We start from the raw sequence: 20,300 nt of genomic DNA, 5'->3' as shown, positions 1-20,300 counted from the left end.
GGTGTTGGTGCAAAAGCTGAACGAAGGAGTTATTGATAAACTCTAATCTCCTAACGGACTCATGTTCAGAAAAAGAGTGAAAATAATGCGAGGAAACAGTAGAAGGAGGTATGGGCTGTGTAGTGGGTGCAAATGTCACTCGAAAAGAGAATAAAACATATCCTATAAAAAACATCATTACACTGAACAACATGAAAAGGCATAATATCAAAAAAACGTTTCTTAGTTATCATTATACATATTTTAGCTTTAAAGTTCATCTCTTTGGCAGGTCTCTCCATCCAGAAAAACTCCATCCTCTCTAATTGCTGCTCACGGTGGTAGGGTGTTCTATGCTAAGGAATGCTTCTGTCAGTCCAGGGCAACTCCCTTAGACCAACCAGAACCGTTGACCTAATGTCTCCGGCTGCACTCCAAAGACTTCGTCAACCGCGACCCTACAGCTGAACCCGAATGGTGGTTCGAAAAACAAAAATAAAAAAGTTTCTCAGATGAGAGAGCTGCACTTTTAAAAATAGTAACGAAAAAGAAATATTTTATTTGTCCATAGTTCTCGGCCTCAGGTTGTAACGTCTTTTTCCAGGTAATGTCTGGTCATGAAACAAGAGGTCAGGCTCAGTAGTGTCCAATCGAATTGATGGTGGCACAGCTTCTTGCAAAAGATTGTCACTTTCACGTTCAGAAATTGTTCCTTTTACACGTGCATCGCTGAAAGGCAGAAAACGAGGCACAGTCTCAGTCTCAGAGTCAGCAATACCCTCCTGGACCCACCGGTCGTACGGCAGAGGCAAAGGGACTCTGTTGCAGTGTACGCTGTGGATCCAGTTCTTCTTTCCTTCCACTCGAACGGCTGATCTCGTTGAGAGAAGGACTAGGTGAGGGCCTGTCCAACGGGGCTGATAGTTTTTCATCCGCTGGAAGTTTTTCACCAAGACCCATGAGCCAGGATCGATGATGTGGCCTGGATCTTCAGAAACCTGAGGCAGAGTATTATGAACCTGTTGGTGTAAAACACGCAATTTAGCCGTCAATTCATACAAATAATCAAGCAGTACAGGATGTTCGATCTCCCTGAATTTTGTCGGCCTTGGCACTCCCCATATGTTGGCCGGACGGCCGAACACTATTTCATAAGGACTAAGTCCCACTCGCGAATGCACAGTCATTCTTGTTGATAGGAGTGCTAAAGGCAGAGCGTCAGGCCATTTAAGACCAGAGCTTGCTTGTATCTTGGCCAGTTTCAGCTTTAGTGTGCCATTGTAGCATTCTACTAGTCCAGCTGATTGGGGGTGATTTGCAGCGTGGAATTTTTGCTGGATTCCTAGTCCCTCACATACTTTCTTCATCACTCGGCCCACAAATTCACTCCTATTATCACTCCAGATCATTCTCGGCAAACCGAACCTAGGGAAAAATTCTTTGACAAGGGCTTTAGCTGTGGACAGCGCAGTGTTGTCTTTCAGGGGATATGCTTCTACCCATCTTGAAAAGGCACAAACAACAACGAGTACGTATTTTAAGTTGTTGCACCTCTCCATGTGGATGAAATCTAGCTGCAAAACCTCGAACGGATACGTTGGAGGCGCAAAATGACCAGCTGGAGTTGGGGTTCCCCTACCCGGATTGTATTTCAAACATACCATGCAATTCTTGACCACATTCTCTGCACACTTAGGAATTCCAGCATTTTGCCATACTGGAGCCAACAACTTACAGATCCCTTTCACACTGATATGAGCCATTCCATGAGCCATTGTAACCACTGCAAGCACGTACGCATCGGGTAACAACCATCGCTGATGCTCTGACAATTCAACCCAACAACCATTTGCATCCAATTTACCCGTACTCTCTCTCCACACACTCAACTCTTTCTCTGTAGCTTCAGCTTGAATGGTCTTCACACTCTCTATCGTATCTTCACACATTCCAACGTCACCAACCCATCTTGCAGGGCCTGAAACATACATTCGGCTCATCACATCCCTTGCTGTTTCTTTTGCGACTTCGTCAGCAAATGCATTACCACGACCAACATCATCAGTAACCTTTTTGTGTGCACTGCATTTCACAATCGCAACTTGTAATGGCAAAGTAAGTGACTCAAGAAGCTCATTCACCAACTGACCATGCTGAATCTTGGCTCCATGCGAAGTCAGAAACCCACGTTCTTTCCACAATCGTCCAAAACTATGAGCCACACCAAATGCATACTGGCTGTCAGTATATATGTTCACTTTCATTCCTTTTGACGACACACATGCTCTCGTAAGTGCAATCAACTCTACTGCTTGGGCTGAATTATGTGGGATACGTGCAGCTTCAACAATTGTATGCAAAGTCGTAACAGCATATGCCGCAGTCGTATCACCATTCGGGAGCTTAAAGCATGAACCATCCACCCATAAGGTACCATCACACTTCACAAGTGGAGTGTCTTTAAGATCTATTCTCTCTTTCGTTTCTTCCTCTGTCCTGAGAGAACAATCATGCTGTTCAGAAACATCTGTCTCTGCTACAATTGGCAACAACGTAGCTGGATTCAACGTGTTTCATCTTTTTATGTGCACATGACTCGCTAACAGTGTCAACTCGGAACCTGACAATCGAGCACTAGTTAAGTGCTGTGTCTTGGTCCTGTTTAACAAAGTGTCCACTGCATGTGGAACCATCACAATCAATGTATTATTCATCACTAAACCAGCAGACTGCCGAATAGAAACAGCTGCTGCCGCTGTGGCTCTCAGACAACTCGGCAATGCTCTAGCTACCGGATCCAAAGTCGACGAAAAATACGCGCATGGACGCTGCTTGTCTCCAAAAGACTGTGTCAATACTGACAATGCACATCCTTCTTTCTCATGGACATACAGTGTAAAAGGCTTACTGTAGTCGGGGGTTCCCAAAACAGGAGCCAAACTCAATGCATCGCGCAATTCGGAAAAACTTTTCTGACAATCTTCAGACCACGGAAGGGGATTCGGTGTATCTTTACAAGTCAATGCTACCAAAGGTTTGGCCAGCAAGGAAAAATTCGGTATCCATTGTCTGCAATATCATGTAATACCCAAGAAAGCACGCACTTCTCTCTGTGTCTTTGGCACACTCAATTTTGCAATTGCCTGAATTCTTTCTGGGGTCAGTTTCCTTCCCTCCTTCGATAAGAGGTGACCTAAGTAGGTCACTTCTTGTCGACAATATTGTAATTTTGAAAGAGACACTTTGTGATGTAAATCAGACAAATGACGCTACAACGACAACATGGCTTCTTTACAGATTTCCTCAGTATCTGCAGCGACGAGCAAATCGTCAACGTACTGAATAAGGGTAGCGCCATCAGGTAAAACAATTGTATCAAGTTGTGTTTTTAAAACCTGACTATATATCGATGGGCTTTCACAGTAGCCTTGGGGAGCGCGTTTGAAGCGGAAGCTTCGGCCTCCTAAACTGAAGCCGAAAATATCCCCACTCTCCTCGGCAATCAGGATGCTGAAGAAAGCATTCTTCAAGTCAATCACCGAGAACCAAGTCGCGGAAGCTGGAATCATAGTCAATAGGGCAGTGATATCGGGGACAACTGGAAATTGTGGCACAACTGTTTTATTGACTTCTCTAAGATCAATCACAAACCTGTAAACAGGAGGCTGAGACGGGTCAGTACGTTTCAAAACAGGCAGAACAGGACTTTTACAAACGTTGCTTCTTGTCTCTTCAATTACATCTTTTTCAATCAAATCATAAATGATCGCTAGCAACGCTTTGTCACCTTCACTAGAGATTTTGTATTGGGCAATGCGTGGCATTTTAACATTGGCTTTCAATGTCACAACATATGGCGGTATCACCAAGAGACCTACATCATTAGGACCAGTAGCCCAAAGGATATCAGGAAGAAACAACAATTCTGTCGGAAGTTTATCCTTCGACAAATACATTGGAGAGACCGCTTTCTTACCCAGTGTGAGTTGTACTCCCGAAGGAGAACAATACAAGGTCGCATACAATCTTTTCAACAGATCCAATCCCAACAAGTTCTCCCCACAACCTGTCGTCAGAATAAGGGGTGCTTCCAATTCACAAGGACCAACAGAAAGGGACATAGGACTAGAAACCGGGTTCCTAACCAGGGCACCAGAAAAACCCACTGAAACATTCGTCTCGCCAGACAAAGGTGCGCCAGGGAGTTTAGCGTGCATAATAGTACTCTTTGTAGCACCAGTATCCAACAGAAAAGGTTCTGACACACCTGATGTAATCACCTTAACATAAGGTCCACTCTGATCTACTGGAACTGAAACAACTCCCTCTCTTTGTCTATGGCTGTCCTAGCAATCATTACCTTCCATATTCTCATCTTCTGCATAGTAGTCATCAGCATAGTATTGAGTTATCCTACCAGACGCGTTATTCTGCTGATCAAAACTATTCATCGAATTTTGTGGCGGAAAAGAACGCGCGTTCTGGGGGAAATTTCCACGTCCTCTACCTCTAGGTGCTTGTTGAACACCTCGACCTCTTACGCTAAAAACACCATTCATACGCTGTAACAAAGCAGGACAGCTACTTTTAAAATGACCTTCTTCTTTGCAATATGCACACTGATTAGGACCTACAGGAAGACGTGGTTGAGAAAACTCGAACCTTTGCGAGTTTCTCTGAAATTGTTGAGGTTGCTGATAGTTACTCTGACCACCACAAGGCGGATACGTCTGCTGTAAAAGAACTTTTGTTTTTAACTCTTTGGTTTTCTTGTCTGCTCTATCCTTTTCATCTTTGTCCCTATTTTCGTAGTACTGCGCAGTAGCTAATATCTGTGCTGATGAGGAAACGGCCCAAGAACTTTCTGAATCCTTTAATTTCTTACACAGCTCAGGAAGTAAATTGTGTACAAACTTGTCAACGAACAACCGTTGACCACCTTCTGTACTCATATCTTGACCACTGTGGTCGATAAACGTTTCTTCAAACCTAGTGAAGAAATCAGACACCGTTTCGTCTTTCTTCTGCTTGCACGCAGTTTATCCCAATTTACACGCATCGCGGGCATTAAAGTCTTCATGTAAGTAACGATTCTACCAGGGAGTTCTGCAACTACTGGTTCAGGTTTAGCACCACCAACTTGTCGGCCATCTGCAGCAGTAATATTAACCCAGGTATCACCTAACTCCTGTGCATGATCCGTTTGACGAATCTATCCCCATAAAGGCTGTGGAACAACATTTCCAAACAACATGTCTATATCGGCTAAATTCATAATACATGAGTCTGCGGTCTGTGACAATTCCTTGTAATACCCTGCAGGGTTTTTACGGGGGTCAGGTAATGTTTATGTTTATGTTTGTGCAATTTTTAAAGCGCGCAAATACCCGGGGGTGTCTCGGCGCTCAGAATACAGAACCATGGCAGCGGTGATAAATTATGATGAGAAGAGCCATGTTTTTAGTTTTTTTCTGAAACTGAGGAGGGTAGGGGCAGTTTTTATGTGGAGGGGCAGTGTGTTCCAAAGTTTGGCTGAAGAGATGGTGAAACACCTGTCACCCCAGTTGGCCCTTTTTGTTCGCGGGACTTTGAGCAGGTGTGCAGAGGAGGAGCGAAGTATTCTTGAGTGCTCGAGCGGACAGAGAGCCGATCTAAGGAACTGTGGACCTACGTTATTGACTGCTTTGTAGGTAATGCACAGTGCCTTAAATATTGTCCGGTTCCTGACAGGGAGCCAGTGAAGTTGTCGGATATATGGAGAAATGGATGTAAACTTGGGAACGTCCAACAGGACTCTAGCCGAGGCGTTCTGTACTAATTGCAGTCTGTTGATGACTTTTTTCTGGGCGTTCAAGAGAAGGGCGTTGCAATAATCAGTTTTGGAAAAGACCAAAGTGCTGATTAGAGTTTTACCGGCTGAAGAATGAAGGTAAGGCAGGAGTTTTTTGATTCTTTTCAGGAAATAGAAAGATGAGGAGATCACTGAGTTGACGTGATGATGAAAAGTCATTTTGTCATCGAATATGACTCCAAGGTTGCGAACCTTGGTGACTGGTTGAGGGGGGGCTCCCATCTCCGATGGCCACCATTGAGGGGACCAAATAGGGTCAAGCTTCCCGAATGTCATTACCTCTGTTTTATCAGAATTTAATTTGAGACAGTTTGATGACATCCAGGAACTGATAGCCCGCATTCCGTCTTGTAAGTTTGCCGCCACTGATGTACCATTGCTGTGTACGGAAAGCACCAGTTGTGTCATCAGCGTAGGTTGTTAGGGCAATTCCGTAGGATTTTATTACCCTCGCTAAGTCCGAAACGTAAATGTTGAATAGTGTCGGACTTAGCGAGGAGCCCTGTGGGAGAGTGAAAGTGTGGGAAGTGAATTGGCCCATTTTTACTGTTTGTGGACGGTCAGCCAGGAAGGATGCGAGAAGTTGTTTCGCTTTATTTTGAACTCCTATGGCTGAGACACGGTCGATCAAGATGACATGATCGACCGTGTCAAAGGCTGCAGAGAGATCTAATAGTATTAGTACCGCTGCTCCCCCTTTGTCCAGGGTCATCCTAATTTCATCTGCAGCTTTTAGTAGCGCGGTCTCTGTTCCATGACCCTGTCTAAACTCAAATTGGGAATCGTCCAGTAGGTTGTTATTGTCTATAAATTTGGATAGTTGTATGTTCATAGTTTTTTCGAAAAAATTTGCTGGGAAAGGGAGACATGCGATGGGTCGGTAACTGGCAGGAAGGAGGGGATCGAGAGTAGTTTTTTATAGAAGGGGCTTAATAATAGCCTCCTTCCAAACTAAAGGATAAGTGCCCGTTGTGAACATGGCGTTACAGGTGGACGTCAAAGCAGGGGAAATGGCTTCAGGGATCAGGTTAAGAATGGCAGGAGGGCAAGGGTCTAAAGGTGACCCTGATTTAGTGCCCGAGACAAGTCGATGTACTTGTTCCTCCGTGACAGCTTCAAAGACCGTGAAGCTGGATGTGTTATTGTGGGATAAAAGATTAGTTGTGGTAGTAGGGGGGGGCGTGGGTGAAGGCTGAGAAAATAACTGTGACTTTGTCTTTAAAAAAATTGGCAAGAGAGTCGCAGAGGGATTGGGTTCCATTGAAGCAAGGGGCAGGGGGGTTGGAGAGGTGAGTAACCACCTGGAACAGTTCTTTTGATGAGTTTTTTGCCTGGTTGATTCGGGAAGTGTAGTAGGATGTCTTTTCTGCAGTGATACGATCTTTGTATTTGGAGAGGGCGCTTTTGTACACAATTTTTTCAGTAGCGTTGTAATGGCGGCGCCATCGTTTTTCCAAATTTCTGCAGTGTTGTCTCTGCAGTCGAAGGGATTCTGTAAACCATGGGGCCGAGGGGAGTTTTCTAGTACGATAGGAAGTTTTGAGGGGAGCTAGGTTTTGACAGGCCGTATTTAGGCTGTGAAGGTAGTTAGTGGAAGCTAGTGAGGGATCCTGTTCGGTAGTGGTAATGCTGTCAAGCAGCAAAGCGGAGAGGTGGGGAGGGTCTATATTTTTCCAGTTTCTGAAAGTGATAGGAGAAGAGGATGAGGAGAGAGATGGAGGGGAAATCAGCTTTATGGAAAAACAAACTGCTGAATGATCAGTCCAAGTGAGAGGGATCACCTTCGAAACAACAATGTGTGGGTTGCTGGTAAATAACCCATCTAGGGTGTGTCCGGCTTTGTGGGTAGGCTGATTGACAATTTGCTGTAGGCCGGCCGTTGCTAGATCGTTTGTTAGCGCCGCAGTATCAGGGTCACATATGGTCTCAAGATGAAAATTGAAGTCACCCAGTATGGTAAAATGTGGCGCACCTGCAGAGACCTCGATTAGGTTATTAAGGTTGTTGAGAAATTTCGATCTGGACCCTGGGGGGCGGTAGAGTAGAATGCCTATAAGTGATTGGTTGCCAGAGAGGCTGATGGTAAAGGCGAGAGCCTCACACTCACTATATTTAGAGTCAGTAAACTTGACTTTGAGATGGTTTTTAAAAAAGATGGCTATTCCCCCACCCTTTCTTTTAGTTCTGTCTAGCCTACATTCACAGTAATTTTCAGGAGTGGCTGCTTTGAAATCTGGACCCGAGGAGTCATCACCCCAGGTTTCGGTAATGAATAGAAGGTCTAAATTGTGTGACTCAATAAAGTCTAAGATTTCAGTTTTGTGCTTAGGGACAGAGCGCACATTGATGAGTGCTGCTAAGACCTTGGAAGTGGAGGTAGTTGAGGGGGTGGGGATAGTGCAGGTTGGGCATTTGTGAGGACCTATATCAGGATTAGTGTAAAGCAGATGCGGTAACGGATACAACACATCTGCAGAAGTGTTCAGATTTCGGAGTTGTTCGGAAGTGTATATAAGGTTGCTTGATTTACGAGACGGGTGCGGCGCACCAGAGTCAGGGGGGGTGGCCCTTGGCCCGGTCTCGGTGCGGACGAGCGCAGACGAGCTTGCCTTAAGCGCGCCTTTGGCGCGCAATCGTCGCGCCCGCTGCGCTCGTCCGCTGCGCTTCCGGTGGGCGAGCATGTTTAATGGAGGAGGAAATGGCGAAGTGGAGAGGGGGCGTGGCCAGCACGAGTGGGCGTGTCCGCTGGGCCAGGTATGGCGGAATAGTTACCCAACACTCACCCGCAGCAGCGTGTAATCGGCTGGGCGGGGTGTCGGTGGTTGAAATGGCAGTGGCCGAGGGGTAAATGAATTCTAAAATACAAGTTATCACAACAAATTTTTAAAAATGATCGCTGTCGTGGCTCCCGGCTTTTCGCCTCAGGAGTGGTTCAGTAAACACTGCGCTAGCAGTCAGCGAGCGTTTAAGTAGTGTGGAGAGGGAGCGTGGCCAGCATGAGTGGGCGTGTCCGCTGGGCCAGGTATGGCGGAATAGTTACCCAACACTCACCCGCAGCAGCGTGTAATCGGCTGGGCGGGGTGTCGGTGGTTGAAATGGCAGTGGCCGAGGGGTAAGTGAATTCTAAAATACAAGTTATCACAATCAATTTTTTAAAATGATCGCTGTCGTGGCTCCCGGCTTTTCGCCTCAGGAGTGGTTCAGTAAACACTGCGCTAGCAGTCAGCGCGCGTTTAAGTAGTGTGGAGAGGGGGCGTGGCCAGCACGAGTGGGCGTGTCCGCTGGGCCAGGTATGGCGGAATAGTTACCCAACACTCACCCGCAGCAGCGTGTAATCGGCTGGGCGGGGTGTCGGTGGTTGAAATGGCAGTGGCCGAGGGGTAAGTGAATTCTAAAATACAGTTATCACAAAAAAATTTAAAAATGATCGCTGTCGTGGCTCCCGGCTTTTCGCCTCAGGAGTGGTTCAGTAAACACTGCGCTAGCAGTCAGCGCGCGTTTAAGTAGTGTGGAGAGGGGGCGTGGCCAGCACGAGTGGGCGTGTCCGCTGGGCCAGGTATGGCGGAATAGTTACCCAACACTCACCCGCAGCAGTGTGTAATCGGCTGGGCGGGGTTTCGGTGGTTGAAATGGCAGAGGCCGAGGGGTAAGTGAATTCTAAAATACAAGTTATCACAACAAATTTTTTAAAATGATCGCTGTCGTGGCTCCCGGCTTTTCGCCTCAGGAGTGGTTCAGTAAACACTGCGCTAGCAGTCAGCGCGCGTTTAAGTAGTGTCTAGAGGGGGCGTGGCCAGCACGAGTGGGCTTGTCCGCTGGGCCAGGTATGGCGAATAGTTACCCAACACTCACCCGCAGCAGTGTGTAATCGGCTGGGCGGGGTGTCGGTGGTTGAAATGGCAGTGGCCGAGGGGTAAGTGAATTCTAAAATACAGTTATCACAAAAAATTTAAAAAATGATCGCTGTCGTGGCTCCCGGCTTTTCGCCTCAGGAGTGGTTCAGTAAACACTGAGCTAGCAGTCAGCGCGCGTTTCAGTAGTGTGGAGAGGGGGCGTGGCCAGCACGAGTGGGCGTGTCCGCTGGGCCAGGTATGGCGGAATAGTTACCCAACACTCACCCGCAGCAGCGTGTAATCGGCTGGGCGGGGTGTCGGTGGTTGAAATGGCAGAGGCCGAGGGGTAAGTGAATTCTAAAATACAAGTTATCACAACAAATTTTTAAAAATGATCGCTGTCGTGGCTCCCGGCTTTTTGCCTCAGGAGTGGTTCAGTAAACACTGCGCTAGCAGTCAGCGCGCGTTTAAGTAGTGTCTAGAGGGGACGTGGCCAGCACGAGTGGGCGTGTCCGCTGGGCCAGGTATAGCAGAATAGTTACCCAACACTCACCCGCAGCAGCGTGTAATCGGCTGGGCGGGGTGTCGGTGGTTGAAATGGCAGTGGCCGAGGGGTAAGTGAATTCTAAAATACAAGTTATCACAACAAATTTTTTTAAATGATCGCTGTCGTGGCTCCCGGCTTTTCGCCTCAGGAGTGGTTCAGTAAACACTGCGCTAGCAGTCAGCGCGCGTTTAAGTAGTGTGGAGAGGGGGCGTGGCCAGCACGAGTGGGCGTGTCCGCTGGGCCAGGTATGGCGGAATAGTTACCCAACACTCACCCGCAGCAGCGTGTAATCGGCTGGGCGGGGTGTCGGTGGTTGAAATGGCAGTGGCCGAGGGGTAAGTGAATTCTAAAATACAGTTATCACAACAAATTTTTAAAAATGATCGCTGTCGTGGCTCCCGGCTTTTCGCCTCAGGAGTGGTTCAGTCTGTTTGAGAGCCAAGACTTCAGCTCTTTTCCACGGAACATGTACCCAAACACGCTGAAAGTGTCCCGGAACAGGTGGATTAGCTGCTTGGTCCCCATCCCTCCAAACTGGGGGAACTTCTCTCATGGGATATTGTCTCGCCTTCTTTTTAACGGAGGAATCAGGCTCAAACAACGACTGAGAAATACCCTCAATCCTAGACAACAATGTCGCAACTGCTTTCTTAACATCGGAACCCACAATTGTGCCTTTTGCAAACTCGAACCGTACACGACATAACTCAGGCGGATTGGGTTCCAAATCATTTTCCTCCAAATCCTCACAAAGAAAAACGCACATTTTCTCAAAAACATATCTCTGCTTTGGTGCTTCCCACTGATGGAAGACATCCATAACAGACTCTAGCTCATATCTCGTGGGGTCAGTGACCCATTTATGTGCCAAATAATCCAATGTTTCCTGCTCTCTAGAGTCAGGCATTTGACTACGCAACTGTTTGCGTGCTGAGATAGGGGTCATACTTGTTGCCCCAAATAGAGGATATAGAAGGCTAGCGAAAGTATCAGTCATTCTCTGTCGCACAGAAGGAGAAGTCGACGAGAGAACAGGATGAAAAACAGAGTGAGGCAAGGTAGACGCAGATGCAGATGTAGAAGCAGTATCAGGAGGAATACCAGAAAAGGTAGGCGATGCAGTAGGTAAGATCGTAGGAAGTACAGGTAGAGCAGGTAGCAAAGTCGGCGGCCCTTGAGGAGGCTGCGCCATAGGAGTAGGAGCCAACTGAAGAGGAGCTGGCGACTGTGGAAGAACTTGAGGCAAAACAACCGGAGGTTGCACAATTAAAGGCTGTGGAGGTGCAGTAGCACTCTGCGCATAGGGGGGTGGTGAACTTAATAAATGTGACATTAAAGGATCTTTTTCAAGTTCTTTTGCTGCATCTTGCTGAAGAGGCGGCAAAACTGGATAACACTTTTTTGCCATTTTACATTGCCTGTGCAACTGCTCATTTGCCTGTTCTTCTTCGTTATCCTTAAACTGCGTAGCAGCTTGCATTATCGAGATACCCTTTTCTCTCTTATTTCTTTTAGCTAATTTAATTTCCTTCTGTTTGGCTTCCTTACGCCATAGGCGGAAAGAGTCAAACATCGCCGGCCGGGCTTTCTTCTTAAAAAGTCTAACCTCTAGATTATCTAAAATTTCCGTGTCAAAGCTACCATATTGGGGCCATTTTAAAACACCATCTTTCCTGGTGTATCGGATCCATACTTCATTATACGTGATGGGTCCCACGCCATGTTTCACATACAATTCATAGGTTGGAGTTCCAATCGGAGGAACCGGACACGAATCCTCCAATCGGGAATCCTTATTACAACCAAGACAAAACAAATTTCCAAGTCTGCTAAGACCAGGCATCTTCGCTCTCTAGTCTAGCTTCAAACTTCAAAGGATTATCGAATACGATAGTCTCGTGAATACACGAGTCCCTCGGCTTTGGTACTTGCAAGTTCCAAATCAAAGATCCCAAGGGGATACCCAAACTAAGAACCAAACTAAGGACTGGGAGACGCTCCACTTATACTTAACTGAGGTATCGATGACGTCACCAGAAGACTCGTCTATCGTTTCGCTCTACAAAACATCAAAGGTCCAAGACTTGGCGATAGTCAGGGCAGTAGTCCTTTGTAGCCATCGGGTAGTGGGGAACCTCGCAGCAAAGACTTTCGGACCACGAACGACATGCAGGGGTCGATGAAGTGGTTGGCCTACCTCCAGAATTTTACACGAAGCTCCTCACGAACCTCTGACTTGGACCGGTATCGCTGAAATCGCCCTACGTTGGGCGCCAACTGAAGTACTGGGTTTTTAAGAACCCAGCGGTGCCAGGGAACACACCCTAAGACTTCGAGTCCTTCCTGTCTCAGACTACAGAAACACAGAGTCTTCATGGTGAAGTCAAAGATCGAGTTTATTGGCTGCAGCCAGTAACAGGTATCCTAGAAGTACAACACAGTGTATATTCTCAGGAGACTGCTCAATCTTACAAAGCCAGCCTTCCCTTTTTATACAAAATATTATGCTTTAGGCAAACATTCCTTATTTTACAGTTGACCATTGACATATTTTCACTACAAAGAAAAAGCAGAATCATGATGACAAGCTTATTTTCAATTTGTCCAGCCCACAATCAATTACCCGACAAGGCCCAACATTTTCATCAGATATCGACGGACCCCTAATAAAATCGGGCACCTCTTCCTCGTAAAGCAGGTCATAAAGTAAGGAACAGAGACAGGTGTGTGTAAGATTAGGCGTGGTTTGTGTGTGATGAAAGGTTTACGACATGCTGTGCCTTGATACTAATCTCGATCGGCCACTGGGAGAGGAACTGACCGAACAGGATTGGCTTCAGGCAGTGGAGTCAGCTTGCCCAGGTCACACAGAAGTCAGAAAAGGTAAACGTGTCCTTCAGACTCGTTTTCGGCCTTAGTCATCGGCCTATGTGAGGGCAACCACAAAATGGCTGCCGTATACAAAATAGAACCCGAGGGTTCAGGACGGAATCTCTAATTTCAAGGTGATTTTGTCACTCGAATATGACGAAAATGCTTGTGTGTGGTATACTAGTCATTCTCGGTCTGTTGATACCAAAATCGTCATGATTCGACGATGTTTATGACACGAGTCCAAAATTTCAGTACCACAAGGTGTCCTTCCTATCCACTATGATGCCAAGGTAGGAGAAGGTCTGGGTTTGTTCAAGGATACCCTCATTCATGCGAACAGCACCAACAGCTTTTGGGGAGTTCGTCAGTACCATGTACTTGGTCTTGTTAACATTGACAACAAGTTCATGTTCCTGACAGAACTCCTCAAATCTAGCCAGGGCTCGTTGGAGGCCCTGTCTGGTCTGAGAAAGTATGAGGGTGTCGTCCGCAAACATTAATAATGGAATCTTGTTCCCTGCTAGTATGGGTGCATCAGTGGGGAAATCCTTAAAATAATTTAAAAGAGGGTGGGGGCAAGGACACACCCTTGTCTCACCCCTCTATCAACCGGAAATTTTTGCGTGGTATGACCCCTCTCATCCAATCTAACCTGAGCAAAATTGTTGGAGTATAGTTTCACCACAAAAGCCAACAAGTCAGGTGGCATGCCCAAATGTATTGTGCTTCACATCTTGTTGCGGGGGACCAAGTCGAACGCAGACTTAAGGTCCACGAAAGCTGTGTAGATAGTACCCTTCCCTAGAGTCACAGTGCGCCAGTATAGCAAAATAAACCTCATAACCTGGTCCACCGTGCTAGTACATTGCCGGAATCCAGCCTGCAAATTCGAGAGTATGGCAGAATCATCCAGCCAGTCCTGGATTCTACAGAGCACAACCCTAGCAGCAACTTTTTGGATACAGTCAATAAGACTGATGGGCCTATAGGTGGCAGGTAGGGATCTATTGCCTTTTTTATAGATGGGCAAGATCACTGCCCCCGGCCAGGTGCATGGTATACAAGCTCCTTTAGCAATGGCATTTGCTAGGAGCCTGATGTATTCAGCCCATAATCCTGTGTTTTGGAGAAACAAATCTGCGGGTATGCAGTCGAGCCCCGACGCCCTGCCCTTGGGGACCCTGCGCAGGGCATTTTCAACTTCCAGCTTGGTTATCTCTAGAACTAGGCTGTCTGGAAGGATACCTGTATTGGGACTAATAGCGGAGTCACAGGTAAATTGACCTTCAAAGTAGGATACCCACTGCTGCGGCTCCTCATGATTAGATGGTACATTGGTCGAAGCGCCATTGTCCCACTTCACCAGGTGCCAGAATGTAGTCATGTCTCGCCTTGAACTTGCCTCCAACAGTGCTGCCCAATGCTCCTCATCCCAGTCCCTTTTAGCTACTATTTGCGCCGCCTTGTATGAAGCCCTACTTTTATTTACTACAGCCCTATCTTTAGATCTTATTGCCGCGGCTAACACTCTATATGCTGTCCGACATGATGAATTGTACCACTCTGCCGCTTTAGGACGTGGCAGTTTGTTCGATATTTTATTTTTTGCAATGAAAAACATGTTAAGATCATTAAAAAGGTGCTTGTGTATGTCCACTGCTCTATCACTTTGTACATCTTGAGCTGCCACTGCCTTAAGGGTTACTATAGGGGGTGCTGATGGACGGAGCATCTGAACCAATCAAACACTCAAACCCAGTCAAAACATCTGGGTTTGATCCATCACCGTTCTTTAGCCCACTCTGCCACCCCAGTTCAGACATGGCTATATGCAAATCAGTCTGACCCTGTGCCTCATGGGAACATTCCAGCCCGAACTGCCAAGCCATGCCTTCCCTGGACCGGAAACAAGCTACCGAGGACCGGTTTCTGGCCTTACAGCCGTCTTCAGCACGGCTTGCTTGAATCCAGTGGCAAAGTGAACAAGGGACTCATGTCTGAGCATACCCTGCCACACTTATGGCGGCCAAAAGGGGTACAAAAGGGGTGGTGGGCTAAAGAACGGTGATGGATCAAACCCAGATCTTTTGACTGTGTGTGAGTGTCATCCTTTAGGTGACAACCCAACCCACGGGGTTCTACGTATCATTTTAACATCTTGAAAGAGGTGCTTGCCTAAACCAGTTCTATTGTGTAGTAGTTGAAGAGCCTTATTTTTGAGGGAAGACCAGTGTTCCACAGCGTTTGTATTAGGTGTAGGGACATTAGTGAGAATTACAGTATACGGTGTGGATTCTGGTGGTAATTCTAAAGGTTCCCTCCTATGTGGCATTTCCACCCCCTTGGGAACCGGATTGTAGCCCTCAGTGTGCACTATCGTGGTCCCTGCCTTCTCTGCTATGATTTGAGAGTTGATGGAAATGGCTGTGGGTGGGCACACTGTTGTAGAAGAACTAGCTATATCTACTATATAGGCTGCGGGTCTGGGGTTGTATTTATTATTATAACACACCTTAAATACCTCACAGTATCTGCTACACACAGATAAACACAAAGTATGCAAAACTGTAACACAGAAACAATTATAAGTAGGACAAATACACAGTGGGATCAAGGGGGAGACCAAACCATATACTAAAATAGTGGTATAAGAACCACAAATCGAGTCAAGACATTGTAAAGAGGTTGTAGAATTGCTGGGACCCCACAGAACCACCCAAGGTGAGTAAGTAAGGACCCCACAGATGATGGGTGCAGTGTGAGAACACAACTGCGTTCTAAGTTCAATTCAATGAGAGAGTTGCAGTAGTAGTTTTAGTGTTTAAGGACCCTTCCCAGTGAATTACAGAGAAACCCTTTAGAACATAGAAGGTTGGAGAGCCAACCCACATGTGGATACCGAAGTACCAGAGTTACCTATCCCAGGGAAGCCGGGTACATAGAGTCGGAGTGGCGTCGGAAACCGCAGTCGTTCTCAATGGGAGCCATCATAGAAATGCCACTGCTGGAAAGAAGAAAAGTGTCCGGTGCAACTCACAGGTGGAGTCTTGAAGGAAGGACCTGAATGCAGGGGTGGACAGAGTCTGAGTCACTCAGGAGTGACCAGGGGCTCGGTTGACGAATGCCCACTGATGCTGTGGGCTTAAGGTGTGAAGATGGAGACTTTGACGCTGCAGCCACCGGGACCAGGAGACATCGATGATGACCAGTAACTAGATATGAGCTGTCCCTTGAAGGATGTTGATTGCTCAGGGGTTGGTGTTTGGCGGGAGCACCAACAAGCCTTGGCAGGGGCAATCCACAAAGAAGATTGAGGAAAGTCACGGTCTGGCCCAGCAAAGACCAGGAGACTCACCACAGCACGGGGAGTCAGAACAAGCCTGGAGCAACCAAGGGAGGCCAAGAAAATAAATCAAGATTGTCCCTCTAATGGACCCACAGGCCGAAAGCACAGGAGTCCCAAGGGGACCTCTAGCAGTTTCGCAAAGTCATAGCTTGCAGGGCATAGAATGAGAGTATGCTGGAGTCCTTTGTATGAAATGTGCACAGAGGGTGGGACTATCGATAGCCTAATGCACTTAGTTGGGGAATGCCAACAAGCATTTGCAATTGCAAAAGTACGTGGTGCACAGAGGTTTGGGTTATTTGGTCCCCACGAGGGATACTGACCTCAAACTTGATAAAAAGGCAGCTCATTCTCAAGAAATGTAGGAACCCACTTCTTCTATTGCTGGAGCTTTCGGAGTCTGCAGGAGCTAAGGATCAGCAGACCGGTTAGTTGCGTTATGGTGCCTGCGAATGCAGGGGAGTGACTCCTTCACCCCAAGGGAGATAATTCAGATGTCCTTGACATCAGCCTCCGCACCAAGCCCCGAGCTAATAGAATCCTACAATATCTGAAAGACTTGGATGTGCAGGTTGTGGTGTTGCAGGAGACCCATTTAATTCATAGTGAATTGATTGCACTTACCAAGAAGAACAGATGGATCGATTTTGCGGTCTCTACCACTCAAACTTCTCATACTAGGGGGGTTGCGATTATTTTTTAAAAAGGAGCTAAAGCTAAGCTGGTTTCTCAGGCTGTAGATTCATCTGGTAGATGGGCGATAGCATCAGTCCTTATGGCTGGGTATTCAGTTACAATCGTCGGCTACTATGGTCCTAACCAGGATGATCCTTCCTGTTTGGAAACTGTTTTTTCGCAGTTACTTTCCGTTTCAGGACCTATAACACTAGCCGGCGATTTTAACATCGTGTTGGATCCCGTCTTGGACAAGTCTCCTAATAATCGATCTTTGGTTTTGTCTAAGACTAGATCCTTCCTATTGGACGCTATGAGGCAGTATGGGTTTGTTGATGTTTGGCGACAAAGGTCAGGAAAACAACAGGGGGTTTCCTTTCGGAACCTTAAATACAATCATAAGTCAAGGATTGACTTTATTTTAATAACTCAAAGTCTGGTTGATTCCGTTAAAACAATAGACTACTTTCCCTCACATCTTTCAGATCATTCTGCGGTTAAACTGGAGTTAGGCTTCCGTAGTAAAAAAACCCAGAGCACGTGGTCCTTTGATCGCTCTCTCCTTACCAATGATGAGGATATCTCATTTCTTAAGTCGGAGACTCAGAACTTCTTTCTAATAAATAATGGTTCTGCCTTAAATAGAATTATTTGGGACTCGTTTAAGGCTACCTTGAGAGGGCTGATTATATCTAAAATTGCCTATCGGAGGAAGAATTATAAGGAAAAGATTTCTTCCATTGAAACAGAAATGGCTCGTGTTCAACACGATATTGATATTAACAGTACAGCTTCTGGGTCTATTTTAGATCCTCTTCATAATCAATTGCTGATTCTAAAAGGAAACCTGGCTTCGATTTTAAATCAGAGGGTTCAACAGAGATGGGAAGCCAGTAAGTTGGCGCACTTCGAATATAGTGAAGGCGCAAGTAAATTACTAGCTTGGAAGACCGAAGTAGATCAGGTCCGGAACAACATCGCATCTATAAAAGTAGGAAACAACAACTTTTCCTCAGATGATGACATTAGGAGGGCATTCAGGGAATTCTTCCAAGATATATATCAAGAAGACAAGGTAATCACGGCTGAGGCTATCCAGAGCTGGTTGAGTAACATCACCTTACCCTCTTTTTCTTCCGAACAATCTCAACATTTGGAAAATCCCATCACAGAGGATGAGGTGAGATCTGCTATTAGGAAGGGTAAGAAGGGGAAGGCGTCCGGACCTGATGGGCTGCCAGCTGAGTTATATAAACTCCTGGAGTTAGAAATTGTTCCCTTCCTCACCAATCTGTTTAATCAAATCCTTTTAGAAGGAATGCCCCCTCCGACATCATGGGATAATGCCTCTATCACCCTTATTTTAAAACCGGGCAAACCTAAGGAGGCCTGTGGTTCGTATAGGCCAATTTCCATTTTGAATGTGGATTATAAAATCTTCGCCACAGTTCTATCCTCTAGATTGGCCTCTATCGCGCCCTCTGTCCTTCATTTGGATCAAAAGGGGTTCCTGAAAGGGAGACAACTTTATGAATTACCCTATGACCTAATTGGCGCCATACATATCGCAACAACCAACAACCTCCCATTGGCCGCCCTTACGCTGGACGCAACCAAGGCTTTCGACAGGGTTAATTGGGTGTACCTGTCGGAAGCCTTGGCCAAGTTTGGTGTCGGGGAAAGGTTTCGCAGGGTAATAGGCCTGTTGTATAGCAATCCATCTGCATGCCTTCTTGTCAATGGTGACCTGTCGAGCCCCTTTTCCATCACTAGGGGAACCCGACAGGGATGCCTGCTCTCTCCCTTGCTTTTTGATTTTTACATTGAGCCTTTTGCGCAATATTTAAGGGAGGAGGTCACCATCAAACCTTTTCATTATCAAGGTTGGATGAGGAAGGTAGCATTATACGCCGATGACGTGCTTATCTTAACATCAGAAGTCACTACTGCTCTTCCGGCTATCTTGAAACTGGCCCATGCCTTTGGGCAGGTGTCAGGATACGAGATTAATGCAGCAAAGACTGAAATGCTTGTATGGAATGATGAGAACTCTGTAACAGAACTCCAAGCAGGTATTTCAATGCAATACCTTGGCTTGACAATAGTAAAGGACATTAACAAACTTGTTCAAGCTAATTTATCTACAGTCGTTAAAGAATGCTGTAAGCTTCTCCAATCATGGTCTCACTTGCCTCTTTCACTATTAGGTAGAGCCAACCTAATCAAAATGTCAATCCTTCCTAAAATGTCCTTTTTATTTAATACCATTCCTTTATAGTTTGATCAAACTATTTTAGCCAAGTTTCAATCTAATATCTCATCCTTTATCTGGAATAACCATCTTCCACGGATCGCTTGGAAGAAATTAAGACTGCGACGTGATAAGGGGGGTTTGGCAGCTCCAGACCTAAGAATCTATGTATGGGCCTTTCAACTATCCCACTCACGGATGTTGTTGAAGGGTCCCGTAGTCTCGGGGGTGGGTTCCATGTATGCAGCTACGTTGGATGGGGAAAGAATTAATCATTTTGGTTTTCTTTTTAAGTTTGGTCATCCTAAGTTTTAAAAAAAAATTAAACTGAAGACCCTACAAGGTTTGGCCAGAACTTGGGCTGAAATCATGAAATACATAAAACTAAATTACTTTTGTGAAAAAACTCCGCTGTGGGGGTTGCCTGAAAATCCTGCTTGGCTTCATGACACTCTAGCAATTCCTTTGAGAGAGGCAGGCCCTGAAGTTTGGGGTGACCTTTTCCATGAGGGGGATTTACTCTCTTGGGAACATCTGCAAGCTAAGGTTGGCCCCAATCTTTCACGATTCAAATACATACAGATTCATAGCTGGTCTGTCGCCTATAAAACCTCTCTCGCTAACAGGAATAAATTCAAACTTGGAGGGCATAGCACATTTGTCTCTGATTTACTAATTTATGGTCCAGCTAAAAAAGAAGTATCTAAATGGTATAATTTCATTCTGGAGGAGTCGGATGGGGACTTTGTTCTGCCAGAGTCATTATCGGGCCCTGTTTTGACGGATCAGAATTTACAAAATCTTTGGATGACTTCTTTTGAATTTCTGTGGAACATTGTCAAGCCGTCCTGGCTTCGCAGAAACCATATCTTTACCCTGCATAGAGCATACTATTCCCCTCTCAGGTTATCTAAATTTGCAGGAGGACAGTCTGTGTCTTGTGC

The 20,300-nt window shown here is 46.2% G+C and overlaps 1 protein-coding gene across 1 annotated transcript in view; it reads left to right on the top strand.

Moving 5' to 3' along the window:
- Positions 1-20,300, top strand: part of LOC144823935 (sperm-specific sodium:proton exchanger-like) — a 5,382,759-nt gene that overhangs the window by 3,455,789 nt on the left and 1,906,670 nt on the right. The gene's annotated exons all lie outside the window — the stretch shown is intronic.

This window comes from Lissotriton helveticus, chromosome 3_1 (genome assembly GCF_964261635.1).
Source record: "Lissotriton helveticus chromosome 3_1, aLisHel1.1, whole genome shotgun sequence".
Lineage (NCBI taxonomy): Eukaryota > Metazoa > Chordata > Amphibia > Caudata > Salamandridae > Lissotriton > Lissotriton helveticus.
The sequence above is the reverse complement of the archived record's forward strand: the minus strand, read 5'-3'. Positions and strand labels throughout refer to the sequence as shown.